This window comes from Hemicordylus capensis, chromosome 5, assembly GCF_027244095.1.
Source record: "Hemicordylus capensis ecotype Gifberg chromosome 5, rHemCap1.1.pri, whole genome shotgun sequence".
In the NCBI taxonomy this organism is placed as follows: domain Eukaryota; kingdom Metazoa; phylum Chordata; class Lepidosauria; order Squamata; family Cordylidae; genus Hemicordylus; species Hemicordylus capensis.
Window position 1 is genome coordinate 47686615 of NC_069661.1, and position 12268 is coordinate 47698882.

Sequence of the window (12268 nt, forward strand, 5' to 3'; positions counted from 1 at the left end):
TCATCCCTACCAATGTAGTTCTGATAAGCAAAGGCACTGTCTTGTATGTTCATGTTGGACAGGAATATGCTAAAAAACAACAACAACCAACCAACAAACAAAAACAAACAAACCAAGGACAGTGGCACCAGACATATTGTACCAGACAAATTGTTTCCTAAACATCTATGTACTATTCAGACCACCCCCAAAAGGGATGCGGTACATGATTACAGTGTCCAAAGCAAGCCCAGAAGTCCCACCCCTGGCATGTCCCACTTGTGCTCTTCATGGTTATGGCATCTGTCTGAAGTGGTGAATGCCGTCAGCATGATCATGCCAGTTTCCATGAGCAGCATGATGGCCCTGTGTTAGCTGGGTGCCCACTGAGTGTGTGCTGGATCAGGGGGCATGATCAGCTGAGTCAGTCCTGCTCTCATGAAGGGAACTTGGGAAACTGTTTATGTCCACATAATTTCTCTCCAACTCTTCTTTAAACAACAACAGCTCAACAGGCACCATGGGCACATATTTTTAAAAGGGATCCAGATGCATAAAAGGAAGGGGAGGGAATACACACCCTTTTCACAACTTCGTTGCCACACTGGTCCTTTCTTCAGTGATGCCTTCCAATTTATTAGAAGCCAATATCCACTTATAAACTAACTGAGGAGTCACAAAATCCTGATGACAGATTTAAGGCTTAGTTCCATTGTCTTATACAGTCCCTCTGCACATTCCAGTCCCCACCCCTTTGAGAGGAGTGGGGAAATCTCCTGTGTTCTCCTATTTACATTCAGAATCTCTATTGCAGGAATGGAGCATTTCCCTTTGTGGAAGCCAATGGAAACTCTTTTGAATATAAGATTTTGGACCAGTTCATCTCCAGTTCAATAGAGAAACAATCAAGAAAATGGCTTATATTTGGACCAGCCAAACTATGAGAGAAGCACCAGTATAGCACCAGTGATTCTGAAGAGTTCCAGACTAATGCTGCACTGGTGTTGGTACTGTATGTGGGGGCAGATTTTTGACAAGCTCCCCTCACCACAGAAGCACCCAAAAATATGTTCCTGAGGGCTGTGCATTGCAACCCCTGAGCAGGGTTGAAAAGAACGCTTCTGGGGAAAGGGGAGAGCCCCCCCCCCCCCCCCCCCCCCCGCGGCTTGAGTGCTATAGCTGAGTTAGTTTACCTCTTGAGAAGCACCATTGCCTCTTCCATAACATTGATGCTTTTGTAGTCCGGAGTAAGCCAGTGTTGCATCACATAAATTTCAAACTGTTCCATTGGAATCAATGAGATCAAAAAGTCCTGAACTCATTTGGATTGACTATGTTTGTAGTTTGTTTGGAGCCTTTGCGATGAAATTACAGATGCCATTTTCTAGGGTACTGTCCAGCTACATATCCCTGTCCCCTTTACCAAACCTGGCTAGGCTTATCGGGTCCAGCCTCAGAGCAGGTACAGGGAGGGGGTTGAGTGTCACCTTGTGCTGCCTCCTTCCCAGGCTGCTTGTTCCTTGTGTCTGCCCCTCTCCAGGGGGCCCTGACACTCTCCACCAGCCAGCCTCTCATCCCGGCCGGCTCCTTATATGCCTCCTCACAGGCTATGCATCGCCCACCCCCAATTACGGGAGCCAACGCCCCTCTTTATTCCCTGTAATTAACAGCTGTCGCCAATGCCTTTACAGCTGTTGCCAATGCCTCTCCCCCTTCTCCCTGCTCCTGCTCAGACCCCCCTTCCTTCGGGAGGCCTGCTGCTGATGTTATCTTCGCATGCCTCTCCTTCGGCCTTTTCAGGGCTCTGCTCCTCCACTGGAGCCAAGTCCCTGCCCGTTGGCAGTCTTTCCTCTGCTTCTCCCCAGCTGCCACCCGTCCCTGTCGCCTTGTGCCCCCTCACCACCCCGCCCTCAGAGGTAAGGACAGCCGGCCTCATAGTACAGGTACTTTCCCCCACATATTTATAGGAGATATCTGGAGATGTCCACCCCCGCAAGAGCTCATTAGAAATACCACAGGTGTAGCAGCTAACCAACACAGAGGTTGGGAGGCAAGAACCAGATCACTTTTGAAGTAAGTCTAACCGAACTAGTTCTATGCCAGAACTACAGTGCACCTATTCAGACATTATGTTGTACAAGTGTACAAATATCTGTAACTTGTACATGCTTTTGTGTGCACTACTGCACCTGTTTACTCTGTACACTCATCCAAGTGCTGAACATAATGTGTGGATAGTTCTCTTGACTAACAGCAATCCATGCAAATCAAGCATTGGATAAGCATACATGATGTCTCTGTGGCTGGACCATTTGAAACTGTAGGTAAAGGATTACAAATCTGAATGGTGCTCCATATGTAAAAATGTCCTCATACAAAACTAACTTTTCAGGGAGAACATTTTAGCTGTTCCTCTAAGACTCAAACATTTACATTTTTAGGAGGAAAGTATTTTGGATGTACTGTATTTATGGTGCATCTGATAAGGAAATAAATACTTGATTAATTCTCAAGAATCCTTGGACAGTTTCTTTGGCTTCCTTTCTGGTTTTAGGTTGACATGCTGAAATTTACTTCACTTGGCAACATGCTACCTTGGCAGAAAAAGGCAGAGCAGATAGATATAACTCCTCTTATTTTCATAGTGCTTCATAAATGTTCACAGTTTTAAATATCTTCTGTCCTAAACAATAACTTTTCTGTTGGTTCACATTTTTGAGGGATTTCTTCAAAAGAAAATCAGTTCCCAAAGTTGCTGGTTTTAATTGCTTGCTAATTTTTATTTAAAAATAGTGATTCTCTTTACAGTATTTTCAATAGACTGGAATCTAGGCAGCAGCTCTTTTACGTGGCATAAAATCCTGGCCCCCAAAATCATGGCAGTATATCAAAATTTCATTGGAGCAACTGTTCTGCACATTGAAGCTCTGGAGGAAGAGATGAGCCAAATTTGACAGATAGTTAAAAAAGCAGCATAAATCCGCAGAGTCTCTCTGTGCTCCAGTTTCTGTGAGACTCAAAACCCTGCTCCTTGTGTGGGGGCAAATCACCAACAGATGTCAAGGGCACAGAGCCACTGACTTAAATAATGGAAAATAAATACAATGGATGTGTTGAAGACAAACAGTTGAACAGTGTCAGAAAGTTCAGCTAACATAAGCAAATGAAAGACTGTAAAGTATTAACTACTAGAGACCTGTGCACTGATTTGGAATTGATAAGTAAAAGTCAGCCTTCCTTACCTCTGTTCATCCCTATTTCTCATCAGTGGAAGCAAAAAGAGTAGCATATCTCTCAGGTCTCCTGCATCTTGAGGGCAATCTTGAAACTGATTTCCCTTTTTTTAAAAAAGCTGCTCTATTCTATGATGATAACAACAAAACCCAAAGTAATTTACATAGAATAAATAAATGTATTAAATGATCACAAAATAGAAAGTGGTTTACATAGAATGGATGGATAGATAGATAGATAGATAGATAGATAGATAGATAGATAGATAGATAGATAGATAGATCCCTTATCCCAAAAGGGCTCACAATCTAAAAGAAATGCAAGGTAGAAACCAGCAACAGCCACTGGTGTGATGCTGTGTTGGGGGTGAATTGGGCCTATTGCTCTCCCTCTGCTGAATATAAGAGAATCACCACTTTAAAAATATGCCTCTTTGCTCAGCTAGCAGGTTTCTCTTTCATTTGCTCCCTTCTGCAACTAAGACTTCAGCCTTTGCTTATGTGCACCAGGAGATCAGGCAAGACTTTGCTGCATGTGATGGTGAATGAGAACCACTTGAGAAACCATTGCTGTGGACTAGAAAACAAGAAGAATAACACGGCCTAGAAGATAAGAAGATAGTAGCAGCAGAACCGAGCATCTGCCCTCAGACTCTATCACTTGTAAGCAACTTATTTCCTGCTATGGAACATTTATTTACAAGCTTACTGACACTGAGAAAATACTTGGTTTGGTTCCTGCATTAGAATCAAGTGTATTCCGTTGTTTTTTTTATTGTGTCAAAGTTCTATCCAGGTTTCATCAAAGAACCAGGTTAGCAAGCAAGACAGGCAACATAGTGATGATGGAACAACAGAAGGGAGATCATCCATTGCTGGGCAATGGGGAAGGATTATTGGCCAATAGACCAATGCTGTGAAAACATTACTGTCAAGAGAACCTGCATTCTCCAACTGAAGTTTTCACTACTGTTTAGAGCCTGCTAAAATCCACTCACCTGATAGGACATCATGAAGAAACAATTTCCTGATAGCCTCAAATTCTAATACCAGTAAAAGCATGGAAAGTGGTTCAACAAGAGTGTTTCCTTTCCATGTAGTCTTTGTGTATTTGTTGGGCTACATTTCTTGAACTGTGCTTAGAGAGTCTGTTTACTTGTTCTTTCAAGTTTCCTATTTACATTCAGAATACTTACGGTATTTTAAGATTTGGAGTTTTATATATACATTCTCCAGCTGTATACTGTATAAATAATACATCGCCTTAGTATTATGGGAACTTGGCCACCTATCCATAAGTGAACATGTGGCAATAGTATATGAAAACAACAAAGTAGACTTTGAGTTTCCAGTCACATAGTGACTGAAAGAGGAGCTAGGAGACGACAGGGTCCACACACACACCCGCCCACCTGCATAAAGGGTCCACCCCACCTGAGGACAGGGTCCACCCCACTGCCCACCCAATGGTTAAAAAACATGAGTATCATTAAGCAAAATCATTTCATTTTTTTCAAGGCAAAGATGCACACGGGGATTGATTCATGTGAAGTACATCTTCTGTTTCCCTGTACTGCCTCTGATAGACTCAAAGGGAGCTTGGTACTAGGACCTGAACATATTTTAAGGAAATATGGGAAAGACATATTGCTACCCGCCAGTTAATTATGAACCTGTGCTGTTGGCTGTTATAATTGTCAAATGCAGTAGCATAGGGAGGCCAGCAGCAACCCCGGTTCAACTGCTGCCAGCAGCCCCTCATGCCACACCCCCTGCATAGGCACAGGGGATGTGGCTGGAGCGCGGTCCCTGAGTGCAGAGGCCCGGGTTCTTTGAACCTGTTCGCACTATTGTGGCCTCGCCCCTTTTTAAATGGCCAGTTCAGATGATACCTTACTGAGCCACATGATTAGAAAAGGGATGCAGCAAGAGCATGCCCATCAAGACATCCCAATGCCCCCCTCCCCGCACATCCTCTATCATGTGCGGGAGGCTGTTTGTCCAACAGTACCCACCGCCTACATGGTAAAGGGATGAGACAGGAAGGAATAGAAATGTCCTTAGAACACATAATCATGGGGCACACTCTCAGTATGCACTCATTCTAATCATGTGGCCAGAAATGTGTCATCCAAAGTGGCCCAAAATATAAGGGATGACAAAGCTTGTTGGGGATGAGTGCCCTTGGTGGGGAACTGGAGAGAGGGAAAACATCTGACCCATTTCCCCCACTTTCCCATTCTCCTGAATCCTGCCCATTCTGTGCAATATATTGCTGGAGGATCAGGTCTGGGGCTGGCTGTCAAGCTCTAACCTGAGTATTTTATTGCCATATTGTGAAGTAGGGGAAGGACAGGGTTCCAGAGAATGTGGAAAGCAAAAGTTGTTCTTCCTCTTTAAACATCACATATAATGCCGACAGGGGAGTTTAACTTCATGGAATGCATTCCCTCTACTCTTAATTTTCAACTCAAGGACATAAGAACATAAGAACAGCCCTGCTGGATCAGGCCCAAGGCCCATCTAGTCCAGCATCCGGTTTCCCACAGTGGCCCACCTGATGCCGCTGGAAGCCACAGACAGGAGTTGAGGGCGTGCCCTCTCTCCTGCCATTACTCCCCTGCAACTGGTACTCAGAGGCATCCTGCCTTTGAGGCTGCAGGTGGCCCACAGCCCTCCGACTAGTAGTCATTGATAGACCTCTCCTCCATGAAGTCATCCAAACCCCTAGATTGTCTTCAGGAAAGTAGAGAATGTATGTCTTGGAACACAGGAAGCTGCCATGTACTGAGTCAGACCATTGGTCCATCTAGCTCAGTATTGTCTTCACAGACTGGCAGTGACTTCTCCAAGGCCGCAAGCAGGCCTTGTAACTGTTACAAGATTAAAGAGGCCAGTGCCCTCTCTGCACCCCACTGCTGTCCTCCATTTGACATTCTGCATGACAGCCCTCAACATTCTATCCATCATAAAAAGGCAAAGTCCTGGAAGCCCACATGATAAGGTCATTCACATGACCACTCATGCACCTACATGACTGACTATATGACTGACTATGGGGCGGTTGCCCAAGATGGGATCAGGAGAAGGAAGCCTTCCCATATCCCACAATGCACTGCATGTGAAGCTGAAAGGGAGCCTGCTGCAGTCCCCGCTCTCAGTGGCCATTTTCAGAGTCCCGATGGTGCACATGACCAAAAGGTGAGGTAGGAGAGACTCTTTTTATGTCCTCCCTCACTTTTTTCCTGGGTAGTGGATCTGGGTTACACGGGCTACAGCTGCTGGGTTGGGAGACCTCCTACAGGCTGCTTGGGTAGGAGGGATTTTGTCCAAGCTGCCTGTGTAATGTGAATGACCTTAATGTTTTATTTTATTTTATATTTAATTTATAAAATTTGTATGCCGCCCCAAACCTCCACCTCTGGGTGGCATTTTAAAATATTATTTTCCTTTCAATTTACAAACGTATCTACTTCTGCATACCGAGGGAGTCCCCCAAGTATGTACAAGCCACTATCTTATTTTTCAGTGGTCTTCACATGCATGCTGACAGTGACGGGCACTCAAACATCTCCGTTTGCTATTAGAAAGAACATGTATCTCCTAATAGCAAAATGTTGTATCTCCCCAACCTTAATGGCCCACTCCAGGACACTATAAATTGTTAAAGGCTCAAGCAGGCCAGTTCCTTCTCCTTAGCCATTTTCTGCTATTTCCCCCGCAACTGGCACCTCAAATTCCATCGTTCCTGGGGCATCAGTTCACAGCAGGCTGTTTTGTGGCAGGGGTGGGGGCAGAGGCTGCTTTTTCTTTTAATTTAGAAATGTATATAATTTTGATCTAAGAAGTCTCTTGGGCATTAGATACCATGATCTTATTTTTGGGTGACCCACTGTTCTGCCCAATCAGATAGGCAGGAGCACATGAGTTCACTATTATAGAGGGAATGTTTATGATAGACAGATCTTTGCCATCTTGCATGTCCATTGCAAAATGAACACAAGTATATAGTACTTTCATAAGAAGATAAGAACAGCCCTGATGGATCAGGCCCAAGGCCCATCTAGTCCAGCATCCTGTTTCACACAGTGGCCCACCAGATACCACTGGAAGCCACAGGCAGGAGTTGAGGGCATGCCCTCTCTCCTGCTGTTACTCCCCCGCAACTGGTACTCAGAGGCATCCTGCCTTTGAGGCTGGAGGTGGCCTGTAGCCCTCCAACTAGTAGCCGATGATAGACCTCTCCTCCATGAAGTTATCCAAACCCCTCTTAATGCCATCCAACCTAGTAGCCAACACCACATTTCGTGGCAGAGAATTCCACAAGTTGATTATGTGTTGTGTGAAAAAGTACTTCCGTTTGCTGGTCCTAGATTTCCTGGCAATCAATTTCATGGGATGACCCCTGGTTCTAGTGTTATGGGAGTGGGAGAAAAATTTCTTTCTATCCACTTTCTCCACACCATGCATGATTGTATAGACCTCTATCATGTCTCCCCGTAGTCGTCTTTTTTCTAAACTAAAAAGCCCCAGGTATTGTCGCCTTGCCTCATAGGGAAGGTGCTCTAGGCACCTTTCATTTAAACACCACTTAAAACATTAATTAATTAATGCATTAATTTTCTTAAACATTACTGAAGAAGAGAAACAGAAAATGCCATAGGTATTAGCTCGCTGCTTTCCCTTGAGGAAACGCTTAAAATGAAAAGTTGCCAAGCGTTTTCCTTTGATGTTTATCATACAGCTCAGATCCTAAACAGAAACACATTTTAGATCCCTTTTTGGCTGTACAAAGTACTGATCACTAGGGTATGACGCCAGTACATGAGTGCAAGTTGGAATGGTTGACAATTTGTAAATATTTTGTGGAGTTGGCACAATATTTCTGAAACCCTGTTTTGTGCATGTAGAATATACCCTTTTATAGAGATATATGCCTGATAGGGTTTTTTTGTTCTTCTCTATCAATTTGCTGTTCAGATTGTCTTTTCCACTTGTTTTGCCCAATGAACAGAAAAGAAGAAATGAACAGTTATGACATACTATATACTTTTTTTTAGTCATGCAAGCTATAAAGGCTTATAAGGACACTTGGTTATTGCTTTTAGGAAGAACTTCAGCAAGCCTGCCTCTTACTAATAAAGCTTGAATCCAAATGCTGCTAATTTGTAAACTGCTCTGATAATCTCTCAGTCACCCTGAAGTGCCTTTACAGTGTGGAGGCCAGCTTAGAAAGAGCTGTTGATAACAGGAACTCAACTTTTGGAGTGTGCCATGGTGTTTTGACATAATGTGCACTAGTAATTTGACTCAGAAAAGTTTTTAAATTCTGGTATGGTTTAGTGTTTTGTTTTGTTTTTTTAATGCCTGTATTGTGTTTCTAATTTTTTATGCTACACTCCCATGTAAACAGCTAAGGAACCAAGTATAAACATTTGCAGGCTTTCATTTTCTCTCTTGGTAACACAAAAACCAGGTTTTGTATTCACCTGGGATCTGATTATTGTTTTGGAAATGACTTGTTCACCAGATCTAATGCTCATTCTTTCCCTGTAGCCCTAAGACTAAATTTGTTTACTTCTTCTGTCTGGATTATTTATTGCAGTTACTCTTTCTCTTGGCACTTCTAGTGCTTTTTTCTTTCAGAGGGAGAACTTTGGTAGTTTTTTTTAACAACCAACAAGCAGGAATTAAGCATATGAAGTACTTACAGGCAGGGAAATACAACAACTCTAAGTATCTCAGGAATGGGCTACCTAACTGGTGTAAGATTCAACTCTACCTGGCATGAACTAATTTGCTCTGGGCATAGTTTGGTATGGAGTGTTCTTCATTGCAAGGTGGGCAAGTTGTACCTACACTCAGCTGCCATTGATTGTAGGTACAGCTCCCTGATTAATTGTTTATTAGGCTTGTGTGAAGCTTTGGCTAAAGATTAATCCTCTCCATAGCCCTCCTGGCACTGTGCAGAGGCAACCATACCCATACTGCAGTGCTTTGCCTAGCACCAGTGGGTGGTGAAGAAGAAGAAGAAGAAACTATCAGTTGAGGGGTCATAGAGGCAGAGATAAACAGAAGGAGACCTTAACTGACCTTCTCTGTTCCCAATCCCTCTAGTGGCCATTAGTGTTACTGGTACAAAAGGCCAATTCCATCTGGAGCTGGATCTCCAACACCTTGGAAGGCATGCATGGAGCACTGGGAAGTGTAGTCCTTCTCAGTGTTTTCTCTGTAGAGCTCTATGCAGGGGCGTAACTATAGGGGGGGCAGGGGGGCACGTGCCCCGGGCGCCATCTTTTCTGGTCACGTGGGGGGCGCCGCCATGACCAAAATTTTTTAATTTTTTAAAAAAATTTTTGTTAATACAAATGTTTCCTGCTCAGAGCAACAGCGCTGCAGCAGTCAAGGGAGCGCGTCGGTGCCCCCTTCCCCACGAGCGGTCCCTTCCGTGCCGCCTGTGCCCCCCCATTGCTTTGATGGCACCTGGCGGCCAGTCAGTGGCCTGGCTTGGCAGCGGCGGAGGGCACTTGTGAGGAAAAACCTAAGTATAATGTAGTATGTTGGGGGTGCGGTGGGGGGGCGCCATTTCAGTGCTTGCCCCGGGCGCCATTTTCCCTAGTTATGCCTCTGGCTCTATGGATAGAATGCTGAGAAGGTGCTCAGTGTGCTAAGCTTCCCAGTGCTCAGTGGGTACCTTCCAAAATGGCTCTGGGGTGCAACTGCATTCAATTTCTCTTGAAGCCTACCCGCCCTGCAGCTGCTGGGAGAAATGCATCACTATGTAGAGGTCATATGGTGAGAAATGGTTCTCACATTGAAGGTTTGTTGTTGCTGTTGCCAAAGAGACTCCTGACTGAAAAATAATGACGATCACTGTTATAGAGGGTCCTGCATCTGTGATGATTCAGCTCATGGTATTTCTGATTTGTAGCTTGTTGCTGTGGCTATTAAGAATGCAAGATTATTTGGGGGGCATCTGGCCATGTAATACCCGTCACTGTGTTTGTCTGTCAGAAGAAGAAATTTGCACCTGACACAAGTTTACAGTTAATTCAGTGACTCATTTAGAAGATTAGTCACTTTGCTTTTTGTGCTTGAATGAGATTGGCTTTTATTCTGGTAGAAAAGTTTCAAAAAGATGGACTTATTTCAAAGCAGCGGAATAAAATTCATTTCATCAGTTAAATGAAAATGACATGTAAACATAGGTTCACAGCACATGGCAGAAGATAATTTAATTTACATGACTTAATTTCCTACCATGTTAATACTGGTAGTGCTTGGGAAGGAACAATCAATGTATGTTAAGAGTCTCGGCTTGCTTGTTCTGAAATACATACAAATCTAACATTACTTAGCAAATTGAACACTAAGGTGTATTTTTCATTGAAGTGTTGCTTTGGGGGTTGGCTATGAAGTAATCAGCAGTGAATTTATTTAAAGGAAGGCAAAGTTAAAGGGTTGAGATGCTGTAAACCAGAATTAAGGTTTACAGCTTGTACATTTGACATCCATGGTAGGGATCTATGAGCTGGCTCACACTCGAGATTGAGCCAGCTCACATTTGAACCGGCTTAGCTCGAGGGCTCATCCTCAGGCTGGACTGGGCCCGGTTCAGCTTGAGGTTGAGCTAAACCCCAGGACCTTTTTATTTTTTAAAAAATAAAAATGGCAGACTTACCACCATTGTGGGGCCTTTCAGGTGCTGATGCAGCTGTGGAAGCGGGGGTCCTCTGGTGGTTCCCCCTCCCCCTGCTGGCCTCCCCCAGTCTCAAATGGGCTGTTTCAGGCCTCTCTGCACTGGCAGAGAGGCCAGTGCAGAGAGGCCCAAAACAGGCCAAAAAAAAAAAAAAAAAGGCTGAAATGTACCATTTGAGACTGGAGGGAGGCCAGCGAGGGGAAGGGGAACTGCTAGAGACCTTCCCTGTGTCCACAGCAGCACCTCTGGTTTTGTGCACACCCCTAATCCATGGTATATAGAATTAAAATGCCAGTAATAAACCAATTTATTTATGTATATGTATATGTATATCCGACTTTCCCATCGAAAAGAAGACTCATCCCAATGCAGTTCACAATTCATTTAAAAAAAAAAAAAACATTTTGAGGCTATTCACATGAGCATCCAAACCCAGGCTAGATAGACCAGTCCTCTGTGGTGGCTGGACAAGTCATCAAAGGTGGACTGACGCTAAGTCCGGAGTGGACCAGGCCTCCACTCTGGACTTAGCACATTAGCCTGCCTCAGAGATCTACCTGCAAACCCCAGTTGGTACACCGGCCCTCCAAAATAGTGCTCAAAACATCAAAATGATTTGAGCTCAAAATGGAGTAATTTTGTTTTGAGCTCGAAACATGCCCTCTATTTTAAGAGTGTTTTGAGCTCGAAACATTTGAAACAGCCATTTTGAGCTTTAATAATTTCAAGCTCAATTTGTTTTTGCACATTTCTAGTTCATTGGGGAAAGCCCCATTGACTTCCACTGATGTCATTCATTTATTTTTTTAGCTTTTTGTTAAACTGCATTTTATTCCTCATAAAGAAGATTTTGTTGACCAAATTGTTATTGATAGTGTTGCACCTCTCTTCTTTACCTCAGAAGAGAGTCCAATGAAGACTCTAGGGAGCTTTCTTTTTGTTAGTTCCATCAACCAACGATCTTCTGCAAAAGCCACCAATTGATATTTAGTCAGATAGGACTTCATAGTACAGTGCAAATGCAATCTTTTAAAAGCACTGTAATTATTTTATAGCTTTTATAGGCTCTGGATTGACTTAGTAAAATTTAGTCCAACTTTCTTTTTGGTGGCTTGACTGAGGCACTTTCTCCCCCCAAAATCTATTTTCTTCTTTTAGCCACTTCCATTGCTCCTCTGCCTCTGTTGTTCTTTTCTGCTTCCTTCTGTTCTCTTTCCTGTTTTATTTCCCTCTTTGTTTCATGCATGCTTTCGTTATGTGTTAGGAACTTAATGCAAAAAACAGCTTTATTGCTTTACATTGGGTCACAGTCTGTTTCTTGCAAGAACAGCAGGATATGTGTGTAATAAATAATTTC